The following is a 17,675-nucleotide window of genomic DNA, read 5'->3' on the forward strand; positions in this document are numbered from 1 at the left end:
AGGTGCCGGATGACTATCCGCTGCCCCGGTCCTTCCAGCACCAAGTTAATTTGCGGTGCGAGAGTAAGGCGGAGCGTGAGAAATGGGTCACCCGGAGTAAGCTTAAGATGGACGCCAACAAGGTCCCTCTTAATGCGGATGAGAAGCTGGCGATGAGGCTTTTTGAGGCGGAGAAGAATGGGGTGCCGAAGAGATGGATTCCCCCGACATAGATCATTCTTCAGGATGAGCTGCTCTGCCATGTCGGCCTCATACCGGCCCTAGCACAGGGTGAGTGGGGTCGGTGTGAGGCCCATCTCTACTCTCAATGTTTCCGTTTCTTGAACTTTGATTTACTTCTTCTACTTAACTCTTGCTTTGTTTCCTTTGCAGACCACTTTGGACCGGACCTGTCTGAGGATATCCTCCGGAGAATGGGGCTGCACAAGGATAAGACCGTTGCTGATTTGCATCCTAAGGCTCTGGCCCGTGATCGCAGAACGTCGCCGAATGATCTCATGGATCAGCAGCTGAAAGGCTTGAATGTGGAGGCGGCCCAGGCGAAGGTTGCTAGTAACATGCCGCGCCGAACGCGGAAAACAAAGTCTTCGGCGGCGACGGCGTCGACATCAGTTCCACCTCCCATCCCTTCAGTCCAGAAGGAGACGGTGGTGATCGTTGACATTACCAATGGGGGGGACTCCGATGCGGAGGGGTCTCCCCTTGTCCGTAAAAGGAAAGAACCTACCCCTGCTGCTGATGCTTCAAGCTCGCTCTTGCATCGCTGCAATCTGCGGCAAGGAAATGCGTCCTCCGAGCAAGAAAGCCAAGCATGGTACAGATCTATCCTGTGGCTCAGACTTAGCCGGTTCATTAGGCGTTCCTGATGACAGGCTCTCTAGTATGTCCATGTATGTTGACACGGATGCTTTAATTGAATTTTTTGTAGATCAACCACTGCCGTCTACCGGTCACGCTATTGAACGGCGTGCCGAGAAGAAAACTGCGCAGGCAAGTGGTCAAGATGCCACCGTTGTCACCTCCTGCCCTCAGCCTACCCCTTTACAGATTAAGTCGGAGGGCCTAAGTTTGGCCAGGTTGCTGTCGAAGTGGGTTGATACGGACGGTGCTCTTATTGTGGAGCAAGAGAAGGCCATTGCTGAAGCTGCCCCACAGCTTGAGCGGCTCGGGCTTGAACTCGACGCTGCGAACAAGGAAGCCGAGAGGGCCAAGGCTGAGGCTGAGGAGGCAGTCCGCGCTGAGAGAAAACTCAGGGAGGATGCTGAAAAGGAGGTCCTTGCTGAGAGAGCCAAGGCAGAGGCTGCGGCGGCTGAAGCTGCTAAGCTGCTGGAGGGGCGTGACCTCGTTCAGAAGCACGCCGACCTTTACCGTACGCAGAGGGACGAATGGAGGGGCATGTTTCAGGCCCAAGGGAAGGTGGTCCGGAACAAGGATGCTATCATCACCCAAAGGGAGGAGGACATTGAGACGCTCCAAACCGTTATCCTCCCTAACATGTGCGCCCAATACCGGGACCTGGCCGAAGAAGCTGCCAGGGAAGTGATTGGGGAGCTCTTCCCTCTTGATGGCTCCTTTCCGTGGGACAAATTTGACGAGCTGTTTGATAAAAAGCTCGAAGCTAAGGAGAAAGCCGCGGAGGAGAAGGCCAAGGAGGAGGTAAGGGTGAAGAAGGAGGAAAAGGTGGCCGCGGAGAAGGCAGCCCTTGCTGAGAAGACTAAGGCGGCCAAGGAGGAAGCCGAGAGGATGAAGCGGCGGAGGCTCGCCGAGGCCGAGGCCGAGGCCGCCAAGAAAGCCGAGGCCGAGGTCGCCGAGAAAGCCGAGATCGCCAAGACGACTTTCGGGTTGCCCATCAAAGATGATGTTGCTAACGCCGCTGATGGCAAGCAGCAACAGGCATAGGGAGACGGGCGGTTGTCACAAGGCTTACCCGGCGTCTCGGATATCTTCAGCTGTTCGGGAGCCAATTATTAATCCTTTCCTCCCTGCCATGTTTTGGCGCTTAAATGATATGTCTGTAACCTTTTGCTTTTCTTTTCCTTGTATTTTGTACAACTTTGGTAGGTTGTGTTTTGGCTTATCCCTATGGGGGACGTCGTCGTCGTATTTTCCTCACTTGTAACCTGTTATCATTTTTAATAAGAGTTTGCTTATTTTGCCTCTGGCTTGGCCGAGGTCTTTTCTTGTCTTCGTCTGAGTTGTCTTCTTACGTTATTAATTGAGCGCTTCTTTTGTTTCTACCTCGGCCTGGCCGAGGCAGTTAGAATGCGTATCTCAACTGTGTTTAACGTCTTTTTCTTGAACATGTTAGCATGTTGGTCGCTTCCTCTTTCACTCTCGGTCTAGCCGAGGCGTCGGAATTGCGCTTCCCAACCGCTGTTGTGAACATGTTAGCGTATCGACCGTTGTGTCCTCTGCCAGGCCTTCGGTTGGCCGAGGCGACTAGAGTTTACGGCGCGACAGCGTTCGTTAGCGTATCGACCGTTGTGTCCCCTGCCAGGCCTTCGGTGGGCCGAGGCGACTAGGGGTTACGGCGCGACAGCGTTCGTATCTGTAGACATATTGATCGCTTCCTCTGCCAGGCCTTCGGTTGGCCGAGGCGGCTAGAATTGCGTCTCAACTGTGCTTATACGTTCCTAAGCTCAGGCTTAATTTGCCGAGGGCAAGTCGCGTTTCACTCGTCTCTTCTCGGCCTTGGCCGAGGCAACGGAGCTTACGTTTTGACTGTTGTTGTAAACATGTTAGCATCTTGGCTCGTTCCCCCGTCACCCCCGGTTTTGGCCGAGGTGATCGAGGTTTTGGCGCTGTCTGCTGTGTACATGTCTTCTTCTGTAGGACTATGGGGGGGGGGACACTCTTATTTTGATGGACAACTTGGAACATTCCTCATTAGATATACACGCGTTGGGGTGCCAACAACAGTTTTGGACACCTCCGCCGCTATACAAAGTATTTCCTGAGGTTGTCAGTGTTCCAATGGCTTATCAAAATTGATGGTTGAACTGGCAAGCTTTGAGAGAGCGTCGGCTCGGTTGTTCTCAGACCTGGGAATGCATTGTATCTGGAAGGATTTCAATTTTGAAGTGTCGGCTTTTACCCTTTCCAGGTATCTTATCATCCCGTCGTCCCGAGTCTCGTACTCTCCTCTAATTTGATTAGCCACTAAGAGTGAATCTGTTTTCAAAATGATGTGTTCCGCCCCGGCAGCTCTAGCTAGCTCGACTCTGGTTATCACCGCCTTGTATTCGGATTCGTTGTTTGAGGCCGAGAAGGTAAATTTCAAGGCGTACTCAAACTTGTCCCCGTTTGGGCTGATGATAAGGATGCCGGCTCCTGAGCTGTTCGCCGTGGAGGACCCGTCGGTGTATACTTCCCATACTCCGGGGTTTGGCTCTTCTTGACATGTGCACTCGGCCAGGCCTCGTCGGTGCTGCGGCGACACTGTCCTCCCGCGAGTGCGGGAAGGACTTAGGTCTACCACTTGCACTATGGGCTCCCCCGGCGTCTTGACAGGGTCAGCTTCCTCCAGGGCTCCGTTCAAGTCTCTCGGAGTCACATTTTGGGCCCTGGTCTCCTGTTGAGGTGCCGCCGCTCTTGTCGTTGTGACAGTGTGAGCCGGCGTGCTACCCATTAGGTCTAGGAGTAGCTTCAGTTTAGCTGCATCAACCATATGTCCCATGGTGGTGACTTGGTCGGCGGGCAGCGGCGTATCTGGTATTATTGGCATCCCGTTGGCCGGTTGGATTACTCGGCCGGTGGAGGGCTGCACAACCCCAGAATTGTGGACGGTATCATCTTGGCAGAGTTTGGTTTCGTCAGTCACAATTGCTTCTGGCTGTTTTGACATCTTCTTAGCTTTTTGGGTGGGTTTTTGTTTTGTGTTTTTTTTTTGTTTGGGAATGAATGTGACTAGCTTCTAGTATCTTTCCCCACAGACGGCGCCAATTGTTCCGGGTGTAATTCCAGAGCAGTTATTTGTTACCACCCGTGCTTGTAGAATGACGTCTTTGGTTTAATCCTCCTCTCGGTCTCCTGAAACGATGAACAAACTGAGGGCTCGGCTTTGGACCGAGCGAACTCACTCTGACGGTCAAGTCAGTAAACTTAAAGAGAAGTTGTTGTTACTTGGCGAAGTATATATTGTAGAGAGATAAGGAAGATATTACCAGATGAATAGTGATTCTTAGGTTAAATTGTGGATCCTTTCCTCAATGAGGGTTGAGGAGTATTTATAGACTTTCACCTTTTGTCACGTAGTGGCCAAGTGGCCAAGTGGCTAGCAGGTGGAAAGATCGTTCTACCCTCGGCCGATGGACCCATGGCAGGCCGGCGGGCCTGTTGACTCGCCGCCGAGGGGTTTTGGATATGAGTTCGCGGATATGTGCCCCGGCTGGCTAGTTGTCTCCGAGACCAGTGACAGAAGCCGACAAAGGCTGCGTCGGTTAGTTAAATTTGTCTAAGTCGTTGACTTGCTTGTGGATATCTTTGACCTTGCTCAATATGTTGACTCGGTCAGCGGGTGCAAGAATATGCCCCATCGAAATGTTGTAACAAACTAATACAAGCTAAACTAAACTAAACTAAACTACTAATATTTAGAGAGAATTTTGGAATAAAAATATATGTGAATGGTGGTGTCTAAAGGTGTGTGATTAGCACCCCTTACATAGAAAATAAGAGAGCAAAATTTGTAGAGGAATCCAAAATGGCATCCTAAACACACTCTTAATTTTCTCTTCAATTCTTGGTTTAATGCTCAAGGTATCCAAAGTTGGTGCTTTAATGCCTTGTTTATGAGTGTGATTAAGAGCATTAAGGAGGACATCTTAAGTATTTTGGCATCCTAAGCTCTTCTTTAGCATCCAAATTTTCCACCACATTTTGGACTTGAATTCTTGGGCTTTGACTTGCACAATGACTTTGCTTGCATTTTCATTTTGATCCAACACTTTCTTCATGCAAAATCCATGCACATCCAACACTTAGTCCAATCTCGATCTCATACTTAGCCTTGTTTCTAGTGTTGACACATTTTATAGTACTTTAGCTCATTTAGCTCATTTTCCTACAAAACACACTTGTACACGCAATTGCACTAGAAACACAATATTAGCTTAAAAACACTTTGATAAGTGCTAAATGATATGTAAAATCAAACTAATATAAGGGGTTAAAATGTATAAAATATGCACTTATCAAACTCCCCCAAGCTAAGTCATTGCTTGTCCTCAAGCAAGATCATCTCGACATTGCAAATCCCAAGTAGCTAACAAGCAAAATGATTCAAATCCCTAAACAACATGGGAATAAGGATAAGCAAAGTCATGGTTGAGATTTACACGGCGGCGTAGCGTGGTCGACTTCAAGTAAACTTTTCGGCTCTTGCATGATCTTTTGACTTTCGGACTCTCACGATCCACTCATAACTCAATTTTGTGTAAAAGACATTTTTGTGAATAATCACTCAAGTTATCCTCGACTCATGAAAATGTGCCCGCAATCTAATATGGTAAACAATCAAATTATAAGCCAAAACAATCAAATGCAAGCAAAATGTGAAGCCAAAGGGTAAGAAAAAGGCTTTTTGTGACATGGGAAATAAGGGGGAACAAAAGAATTATGGTATGTGGAGCTAAGGTTAAGCTAGCAACAACCATAAAAGGATGCTTAATCCAACCCAAATTACCCAAATAGAAATCAAATTGACAAATGACTTCTTATATTACTAATCATGAGAAATTCTCCATAAGATGTTGATAAACACATGAGAACTCTTAATAACACAACCTCTTCTTCCTTTCTTCCAAATTACATCACTTTATTCTTTTTCATTTTTTTTTTCTTTTTCTCTTTTTTTCTTCTTTTCATTCTTTTCGGATTCTTTTTTTTTTTCTTTTCTTGCTTCAATTCTTTCTTTTATAACTCCGGAAAACAATGACATATCCGGCAAACCAATTTCACAATGATATAGATTTTAAAGATCATCCCAATTTTGAGCATCCCATCACCAAAAGAACTTAGCTACTAGCTTAACAAGGGTAGGCTATTTATATATAGCTAGGGAAAAAGAACATGTGAAAGAGGATAGAAAATGGGCTAATTTATTAATGTGAATTTGGCTTCAAAAATGCATAGCAAAATAAAAGTAATGCTTAAAAGAGATGAAAAGAAGACCATATTTGTGCGTTTTAATGTAACACACACTATAAGGAGACCTACCACTCACTTAAGTGAGACCAAATAAAGATGAAATGGCCTTTAAGGAGGTTCTACCTTACCAATTTTGTAGCTTGCCAAAAGTCAAGATCAAGCCTACTTGGTTTAATTTCCATCTTTCACCTACTATGTCAAGACATCCTCATGCATGCTATATCCCGTCAAAAGTAGCGAATCAAGAGCTATCAAGCCAAAAATGGGACAAATAAGAGGGCATAAGTAGGACAAGCAAAGAATTAGAAGCAAAAATTCACACAAATTTTTCAAAAATTCTCACTAAATCTATACTAACTAAATGCAAACTAACTAATATGCGAATGCAATCTCCTCCCAAGCTAAACATAACATTCTCCTCAATGTGCCAACAATTAAATTACCAAACTAAACCATAACAATGGCGCAAAGCACATAAACAAGAAGGACAAGAGGTCATATTTAATGGGTTGCGAGAAATAAACTAAAGTGCAAAACAAAGAAAACTTACTAGACTAACGAGCCTCCCCCAAGCTAGCATAAACATTGGGGGATTCCTCCATTTAGCATCTCATCAAAAAAATGGGTCAAAATTCCGGTGGGTACTTTGTCCTTGATGCTAATAGAGGTTTTCGGATGTGATTTGACTGAGAAATGAAGAAAAATAGAGAGAAGGAGTACCGTCCTTTGCTTTTGAAGCATATGGAAAAGATTAGAATATCCCGTCTTTTATTAAAACGCGTAATAAGGAAGAAAGTCACGACCCCGATCGGGGTGGTCAACCCCGATCGAGGTTGACCGTTGACTTTTTTTAATTTTTTTTTTTTTTTTTTTTTGTTACGACCCCGAACGGGGTTACAACATGGGGTAGTATGCTATCCTTTAAAACGCTTATTCTCCTCTTCAAACACCTACAAATCACAACTCAAAATAGCTAATTAGTCTAAAATTTATTCCTAATTCTAATAAAACATGAAATTGCGAAAAAAATAAAACAAAACAAACTAGTTATTTTCTAATGAATCCTCCATCATCCTCTAAAAACCTCGTCAATGCCCTTAGAAGTAAATCATATACCTGTGCATGAGCAACATGAAAACATATGTACGCAATTGATAAGATTAAAACATGAAAGATCAAGGGTAAAAATTTATAAATCTTATCGATGGGCGCAAGAGAGACTTCAAATATTACCACCGTATCACTCCACTCGTCAGCAAGAGATGGAGTATCATGCTTAAGACCATAAAATAAATCGTTAGAACACAAATTATAATCATATATGGTCTCAAATGGGTGGCATAAAGAATAAAAGAGAAAAGGGTCATCAAAAATAGGGGGTTCATCCCACTTAATTTCTATATCAAAATTGTTTATCCCCCTATCTTTCTCGAATAGATCAACAACATCCTCTACAAATGGATTGTCAAGCGGGTCAAAAGACTCGGGAAAAACCTCATTAGAATCACAAGGAATCTCAACAAATTCATTTGTAGAAGGTGACTTATCTACTATGGGGTTAATGTCATCAACATGAGTCTCTACATTTTCTATTTGAATGACACTAGGGGAGATTTTAAAAGATAAAATCGGACCATCATCATCATCCAATAAATCAAAATCATTAGATTGAAAAGACTCACATTGGGGAGGTGAAAAAGCAAAATGAGAGAAGATAGGCTCACGTCGTCTCGGTTTCTCTTGAGAATTTTTTCCCAAACGAGCATGTAAAACTTTACGCTCCTCTTCGATGCGCCAATAATGGAATTGGCGTGCTAATTCCCGACATTAGGAAGCCATGAAATTTAAGAAATTCCAAAATTCCGGCCCAATCATGTAGTAGAGACTCCCATTACTCAATTTTAGAGCCAATCCACGGGTCTCGAAATCCATGCCACCAAGCACAAAATGACCCAAGTAATCCCCATCAAGGACATGTCCAAGGGAGATGAGACTATCGCAAAAGTAGTAGAATCGGTCAAGATAGTCAGGAAAAGGCTCATCTTGGAGTTGTGGGACGAATTCGTAACTCATTATGTAAGGCCAAGATTTATTACCTACAAAATAGGCGCTAAAACTACAAGAAAATAGTGAGATGAATCTCAAGGAACAAGTGTTCCTCGAGACAAAATAAAAAGATAAAATTCAACAACTAATTAGCAAACAAAACCGTCTCCCCGGCAACGGCGCCAAAATTTGATAGGCTATCGCACACCTATACAAAGATAATATTTATACCCTAGACAACAAATGAATGTAGTACTTAGGGGTCGAACCCAAAGGAGACGGGAGTTATTAATTAATTGTTATGGAGCGAAGTTTATCTTGAGTCGATGCGGTTGATTGAGTGATTGGTTGATTATGCAAATAAAATGAAAATAACAATAAAAAGAAATTGTCTACGGAGGTCGGGTCACACATGCTAATTACGTAAATGTTTATGTCAAGTTAGGAAGTTGATTTTGCGGTAAATGTTTAGGCTTAGAGATACCCACCTTACGGCATTAGTATCAACCATAGACCGGGTCCTAGAGAAACTCTCGTCCATGACTAGGTCGTCCTACTACACATGCTTAGTCTAATTCAATTCCGTGCCTCTCGACTTTAGAACGAATGAACAAACTTAATCGATGAATAAGGCCTTTAAACATAGATTAAACATTATGGTGCAAACATGTGATAGAAACAATTATACAATATTAACTTATCCTTATTTTGACATTTACAAATTACTTAATCATGCATGGCTTCCTTTATTACTTAGACAAAGGTAAATTATTCTAACATTGTGAAAATATAAACTAAACTAATGCTAAATGAAATGATAAATAACATAGTTAAAATAAAGATAAAATTACCTTGAATGAAAATAGAAGAACAATTGCAAATGGAAATAACTTGGAATAAATCTTGAACTTGATAATAGAAATGTTGTAACAAACTAATACAAGCTAAACTAAACTAAACTAAACTACTAATATTTAGAGAGAATTTTGGAATAAAAATATATGTGAATGATGGTGTCTAAAGGTGTGTGATTAGCACCCCTTATATAGAAAATAAGAGAGCAAAATTTGTAGAGGAATCCAAAATGGCATCCTAAGCACACTCTTAATTTTCTCTTCAATTCTTGGTTTAATGTTCAAGGTATCCAAAGTTGGTGCTTTAATGCCTTGTTTATGAGTGTGATTAAGAGCATTAAGGAGGATATCTTAAGTATTTTGGCATCCTAAGCTCTTCTTTCGCATCCAAATTTTCCACCACATTTTGGACTTGAATTCTTGGGCTTTGACTTGCACAATGACTTTGCTTGCATTTTCATTTTGATCCAACACTTTCTTCATGCAAAATCCATGCACTTCCAACACTTAGTCCAATCTTGGTCTCATACTTAGCCTTGTTTCTAGTGTTGGCACATTTTATAGTACTTTAGCTCATTTAGCTCATTTTCCTACAAAACACACTTGTACACGCAATTGCACTAGAAACACAATATTAGCTTAAAAACACTTTGATAAGTGCTAAATGATATGTAAAATCAAACTAATATAAGGGGTTAAAATGTATAAAATATGCACTTATCACATGACCTGTTCCGACTCAAAGCTAAGGCTTGAAGCCATGCAATCCGAGATGGACTCCATGTATGAGAATAACGTATGAGATCTAGTTGATTTACCTAATAAGGTAAAACTTCTACAGTGCAAATGGCTTTACAAAATAAAGCATTCTGTAGACGCGCAACCAGATACCTATAAGGCACGACTAGTGGCAAAAGGTTTCACTCAAGTGCACGGATTGCATTATGATGAGATTTTTGCACCTGTAGTCATGCTACATTCCATTCAGATAATCTTAGCGATTGTCGCATTTCATGACTATGAAATTTGGCAAATGGATGTGAAAACCGCCTTCTTAAACGGTTATTTGGAGGAAGAGTTGTACATGGTGCAACCCGAAGGTTTCATAGATCCTGAGAATCCTAAGAAAGTGTGCAACCTTAAGCGTTCCATTTGTGGACTTAAGCAAGCTTCTCGGAGTTAGAATCATCGTTTCGACCAGGTGATAAAAGAGTATGGTTTCACTCGATCGGTCGAGGAACCATGCTTATATATCAAGTCGAGTGGAAGCAAGATTGTATTCTTGATATTGTATGTTGATGACATACTTTTGATTGGGAATGACATTCCTCTCGTATCTTCGGTTAAAGGATGGTTGAAGAACCATTTCCAGATGAAAGATCTGGGTGAGGCATAACGTATTTTGGGAATCCGTATCTACCGAGATAGATCACGACGGACGTTATCACTTAGTCAGGAGTCTTATTTGGATAAGATTCTTGAGAAGTTCAGCATGACCAACTCCAAGAAGGGGAACCTTCCAATGACGACTGGGATGCAGTTGAGCAAGTTTGATCCCACGGACGCTTTGAAGAGATTGAGCGCATGAGTCGTGTTCCTTATGCATCTGCAATAGGATCGATCATGTATGCCATGATATGCACACGTCCAGACGTGGCATATGCATTGAGTATGACGAGTCGGTACCAAAAGACTCCAGGTGAAACACACTGGATAGCTGTAAAAAACATCCTCAAGTACCTACAGAGGACTAAGGATTGGGTATTGACTTATGGAGGCGATACTAAGCTATGCGCAATCGGTTACGCAGATGCTAGCTTCCAAACGGATCGGGATGATTCAAAATCTCAATCTGGGTTCGTTTTTACTCTTAATGGTGTTGCGGTCAGCTGGAAAAGTTCCAAACAGAGTGTTGTAGCATATTTTACTACTGAATCCGAGTACTATGCCGCTTCGGAGGCTGCAAAGGAAGCGATATGGATGCGTCAATTCTTACAAGGACTTACGATAGTTCCTAGTTCGAATGACCCGATCACCATCTATTGTGACAATAGAGGTGCCATCTTCCAGGCTAAGGAGCCAAAGTCTAGCAACAAATCTAGACATGTACATCGGAAAGCTCACCTGATCCGTGATTACGTGGAGCAAGAGGAGATAGTGATTGACAAGATTGCGATGGATGATAACATCGCGGATCCTCTCACTAAACCGTTGAATTATGATAAGCATGTATGGCACGTTATTTCCATGGGAATTAAACGTGTTCCTGATTTGTAGTAGTTGATTATGGATTTGATACATTATCTTTTTCATATACTATTTAATTAATATGTTAATTCGTAATTAAATGTAATCGGTTATATTTATTCAACAAGATGAATGTGTCATAGTGGTAATAGTAAGGGTACTCAAACCAAGAGGTTATGGGTTCGATCCTCACCAGACGGCAATTTATATTTAACATATTTTATACATTTTTGGAATAACCGAAAATAAGGATTTTAATCCTTATTATTTCGGTGGGATTTGGGCCGAAATGAGAAAGAAAAAAAAACTCCCCACTCACTTCTTTTTTTTCCGGTTAGAATAAGAAGAAGAGGGAGCTTATTTTTTTGACCTAATCATTCAAACTCATCCTTGCCTCTCATCTAAAAACACAAAAACAAAACCCTAATTAATTTACAGAAAATTTGAGGGATCGATTCTAGCAACAAGTTAAGGGCATATCTCATATAGTCTTGGGTGCAACTGATACGCGAATAACAACTTTGATATTGTTCTTAGGCCGTATTTGCTAGGATCGAAGGTTATTTCATAATCCTTTATGCTTTTGTTTATGCAATTTAGTTTTATGACTCGTAATCATCACTTTATTATTCGTTATAATCCTTGAATTTAAAGGGATGCATACAGATAAATCCCACAGTTACTTCTAAATTTATTATTGGAGTTACAACACGAACCTTTAGCATTTGCATTATTGTTTGTTTCAGGTTTTAAATATACTAGAGTTATGTATGGAGTATGTTTTTAGCTTGGTAGATAGTTTAAGAAAGTTACGGAGTGGAGAAGGGAAGAAATCAGGTTATGCTTACTGCCTTACAAGGTTACTACTATTCTAGAGCAGGATCTTCTTTTAGGACTGAAAAAAAATTGTGTTATATTGTAAAGATTTTATGCAAATCATAGTATGTGGACTAACATTGTGAGCTTCATCGTCTGCTCTATACAAGTCTGTCCAATGTAAAGTTGGTGTCATGGTGATGGGGGAGGGAGACTGAGTGGAGGAAGAAGGCAAATATGGTAACGTAACAAAGGCCCTGGTACAATTAAGAGTACAATATACTGTCTGACTGTCACTTACATTACATTGTGAGTTCCGCGGTTGCTATTTTCAAAGCTGTCCATGGTAGCAATGTAAAGGTGGTATCGTGGTGATGAGGGAGGGACAATGAGTGGAGGAAGAAGGCAAAGATCGTTGTATAGATGTGGTGGGGGTGAGGGGTTAAGGAAAATTTCATAGGAAATTGATGTCATATGGTCAAGGTTGGAGTTCTCCTATACGGGGGGTGATCAAAGTTTGAGTGCTCAACTGCTTATATATTTGTGGAATTTTGAAACCTCGTTTTTTTTTACTAAATATTTATTTATGGCTTATGTAGTACAAAAGCTGGAATGCGGCTATGAAAATGTGCCGCGTTTGCTGTTATTTTGGGTCTGTGGTTGAGTGTAATTCTCGCATATATTCAAGTAATTAGATGCGATTACAAGGAGTAGAATTGTTTTCTGACTTCTTTATCGGCTAAACCTTTCGGTACTTTTAAGTTTTAACTTTTAAGAGTATCCCAATTACATTTATACATCAAAATTGGCCATCTTTCTAATGTTTGCATATGAGGGACTCTTTGCAGTCTTTCGCTTCATCATTGTTATAATGATATCTTACTTTTCCTTCAAAACTGAATTTATCAACAATGTCAAAGGCTGTCTTTTTAGTGTAAGTGACAGTATATTGTGCTCTTAATTGTACCAGGGCCTATGTTACGGTACAATAGAGTATGACCAGTTCAACCTTTTTGGACTAATAATTATTGAAAGAGAAGAAAGGAGAATGACTCTTTATCCATGAGTGTCATCTTAGTTAGTTGTCCTTTTTATTGCTGTTGGTGACCATTTCACTATAAACAATGATACTTGTTCTCTTGTAACCTCTCTTATATCTTTAATGATCCTTTTAAAATCTGTTGTGATGCAGTTTGCTCCTCATAATACGTTATTATATGACCATTTTATTTAGATAATAAGTGTGCTATGAAGCACTGGTTGGTATGGGGGCATCTAATACGTTGTATGGAAGAGATTCAAATCGGAGAGAAGTGAGAGAGATAGAGTATCCATTTAGCTTGAATAGTAGTTCTTTTATGTCATCTTTTTAGTCTTGCCGCTATCAGTTGAGGATGATTTTAAATATGGTGTAAACGTAAATGGAAGGAGCTTTGTTAGTAAGGTTCATGTTTTTTTTATTGTGATCCAAATTGAGGTTTTATAGATTTAGAGCATCATGGTAGTTTAGATTTTTTACAATTTTATTTAAAAGTGTAAATATTTCGGGGGAAATTTGGTTCTGATATGAACTGCTCTTAGCTCTGGACACTATAAGAATATCGTGCTGATTTTTAATTTAGATAACTTTATGTTATAGGTCAAATTTCGTAGAATCCTTTGTCACTGTTTGGCCAGTATATTGATGAGAAATCGGATGGTGAACCAAATACAGCTGATCGTGCATCATCGGATAGAAAACAATTAATACTAGGGCTTATTATCATTAAGAGATCATGATTATTAAGAAGCATTCATATAGGTCAACGGTTGTGAAATGGAGTGATTATTCGTCGTGTTTTGTTCTTGTAGAATTGAAGCATGAGTTTGCGGGAAAATGTTTTAGATAAAGGTGGTGAGATTACTGTAGGCAGTTTAAGAATGGGCAAACCACCTTATTTCCCCACAAGTACTCTTAGGAGTTAGGATGTCAAAGAATGTTGCATTACATTTTACCTTGTGGAGGCGGTCTAAAAATTGACCTTTATTATGCCTTGTGAGGATTGCACTAAACTTGGTCCAGATAACGAGCTTTTAGAGAAACAAATTGATGGGTTGCTATAAGAGTTTTTGAGCTTCACTGTACATAACTCATAGGTAGACTAAAAGGAATTATGTTAGGAGATAGTTCATATGTCTACTCGGGACTTTGCTAGGCATTGTTACTATCAGAGAATGGTAAATTAAAGGATCCCAGATGCATTGGCTAGGATTAGAAATTATACCATGTGATGAGAGTTGGCCTTCTTTATTGGAGATGCGAGTCAACTTTTTGGTGCCCAAGCATGCATTGTCAATGTCAAAAATGCGGAAAAATTAAAAAAAAAATAGCACAGTTGAATGAGTATGAGGTGGAAAAGACACCAACCTATTCGGTATTATTACTCTTATGTTGCTGTTAGTGTATGTTTTTTGGAGCTTTTCCTGTTTCTTTGGAGGCTGGCTTATTATTTTGGATAGCAATAAGTAAATTCTTTATTTTTTTGTGTTAGAACTGGGATTTTGTTCCCAGGTGATTGCTGATAATGTCGGTGATGGAATATTGCCGGCCTGGGATCCAATCTCTTTGGTTTCTATGCTGAGTGGTCATGTGCTGCCCTTGTTGCATCCCATTTCTTCATTTGGGATAAACCATGAGCTCACTGCAATGTTGTACTCTTTGTTAGTTAGCTTAGTTGGTATCGTAATGTGCTTGATTACAACCTTATTTGCTACTTTTTCTTTGAAATTAAGGCTGTGAAGGAGATTGAGCCAGCTATTTAGAGGCGGCTAATCATCTCCACTATGTTGATGACAGTTGGGGTTGCAGTTGTGTCTTAAGAGGTAGCTAATCGTCTCTACTTTATTCGTTGTCTTAGCATAAGGCCCATGTATGATTCTCAGACCCAACTTCGGTCTTGGGATAAAGTCTGCCTTAGTATGTCAGATTTATTATGACCACTTTGATCCTGATGTGTTGTGCATATTCCCTTACAAATGATTAAGGATTCACTGATTTAGTTTCCCGTTCTAAATGATATTATTGAGGATGTTGTAAATGATACGTTGGTTACTAAACGCCAATGATAAAAGAAGCAACGATTTGGTGAGTCGTACACAAAAGAAGACATAGCATGTCTCGTGCTTTAGAATAAAGTTTGTCTCGTGGATTATGGATCATTAATAGTCTCATTTAGATTTGTTGCGAATGACTGATTCTTTTTATCATTGGCCAGGGAGGGATGGAGTTACGCATAACATGCAGGGTGACATTCACAATCTTTAGCGAAGCGTTGAGGTCGTGAGAATCAAATGCTTGGGTTAGTCCTGATATGGACAATATTTACTTTCGCCTTGAGGTATTAATGTGTTCATGTTTATCTTGTCTACCCCTTTTCACGTTAGAATTATCAAAAATCGTCAGTGCATCATGTGTCCATTTTTTTTCTCTCTTATAAGACAAATCAAGTGGGAAAGTTGTTTATCATCACTTGAACGTTCTACTTCACTGTTAAAAGGAGGTGCCCTTAACCTTAGATCGAAACCTCTACGGTTTCACCTAGGAAGTGGGAGGTTAAGGGCGCCTCATTGAACGGCATCAAATATCAGTCATTAGTGGGTAAAAAGCCCTTGATTTTATGTAAGTGGTGGTTTGTAACAAATTCTGATTCTTCGTATCTATGATTGCAATGATGCGGATTATTTAGCGCTGAACACTTCTCCAAAATTCTACTTGATAAAGTATTTGTCTATTGCAAGTAAAATTGAGGAATATTAATAAGTAAACTTATAATGTCCTAAATGGATGTCCATGGTAATGAAGCTCTACATTTGGCAACTCATTGTCAACCTCATAGGTGGTCTTAGATAGTATGAATCAGGGATGAACACCTTTAGCATACTAGGGGAGGAATAAAGCCGTGAAAAAACCATCATCATTCCTCAATTTCATAATTTCATACGAAGCCAGCCGATTTTTGTATAAAATGAAGTTATACATGACTACACACCATATACTTTTGTTGTGGGCACACCATATACTCAGGGCCGTCTGGGAAGTTTTGGTGGCCCTGTGCGAAACTTTAAAATAGGCCCCCGTATGTTACAATATACGAAAGAAACACAAAAAATAATCGCTACAAATTTCATCTTCCATACATTACATTGATTACAACAACAAAATTTATAATGTTTAAGTCTCATCGTCATTAATAAATGAAACTAACCACTTAGTGATGGCTCAGGGCCAACTTTGACATTTTCGGGGTGCTATTCGATATTTTACAAAGAAGCCCTTGTAATATTAAATTATATACATGAGAAAAAATCTTAATAAAAGTCCCAAAATGTTGTAAAAACCGTTTATCTAATAATACACTACTATTAAACTTACTTCATTGGAAAATTACTTGATAGACACTATAGCTATATATCCTTATTTACTTTGTTTAATTAACCAAGAATATTGTGGCTGAGATGGTTCATCACCCTCTCTAGGGTCTTGAGGTTGAGGGTTCGAATACTGTTTCACACATTAATTGGTTTTCATTTTAGATAAAATAATATCTAAAAAAGGCTGGTACTGTGAATCGAACACACAACCAATTGACTAGAATAAAATGCTCTTGCCAACCGGCTCAGTTACTCTTAGTGTTCAAAATAATCGCTGTAAAAAATATATATCTAAACTACATGGATTTTCAGAATATTGGGCCCCCTAAAATCGGGGGCCCTGTTCGGTTGAACGGGTTGAACACCCTCTTAGCCGGCCCTGCATATACTTTTGTTATGGGATGCAATTGCTTTATCTTTACATCTTTGTCATTATTTAGTGAGTAAAGTTCTCTTTCGGGTAGAGTTGGTGGTTAAGTAGTTTTATTTAAAACGTATTTAAAGCGTATTTTATATAAATAAATTAGTGGTTAATTCTTTGATTACAAAATGAATTGCCTTCGGTTGCTACATGTTATGGTGCAGGTAGTAAGCGAATGGTGCTAGATTGACATTATATAAGGTAGACGTCATGGCTCAAAGATAGTAGCACAGTACAGGTTGGTTCACATAAAACTGGCTTGTTTTACATCCGATTTGGTGTCAAATAAGTAGCTCTATAATGCTGTTTTTCTGTCATGTTGTTATCGAGAGGGAAACATTACTTCCATTCCACTATCATTGAGTGTGCTTATCAATTTAAGGTTCTGAAAATCATTAAGCTCTTGCCCAAACTCCCCAAAAAAAAAAAACCACATTTGTTGCACGTTTTGTTGTCTGTTTGGTTGTAAAATATGCAATTGGTATTATTCATTAACAGCCTGATAACTATATACAGTGTTATTTCTTGTTTACTAATTACTTCATACTATGTAGCTCTCAAATGTTATCATATATTTGTGCTCTTACTCATTTAGAGTAATATTTATAGTCTCTAAACAATTTATTTGGTTCTAGGTAACAATCTTTTTTATCTGTACTACAATTTAAGAAATTGTTGTCTTGTGATCCATCGGATATTCAGAAGAAGAAAGACATCCGACATCTTTTCTTGAC

This window comes from Silene latifolia, chromosome X (assembly GCF_048544455.1).
Source record: "Silene latifolia isolate original U9 population chromosome X, ASM4854445v1, whole genome shotgun sequence".
In the NCBI taxonomy this organism is placed as follows: Eukaryota; Viridiplantae; Streptophyta; class Magnoliopsida; order Caryophyllales; family Caryophyllaceae; genus Silene; species Silene latifolia.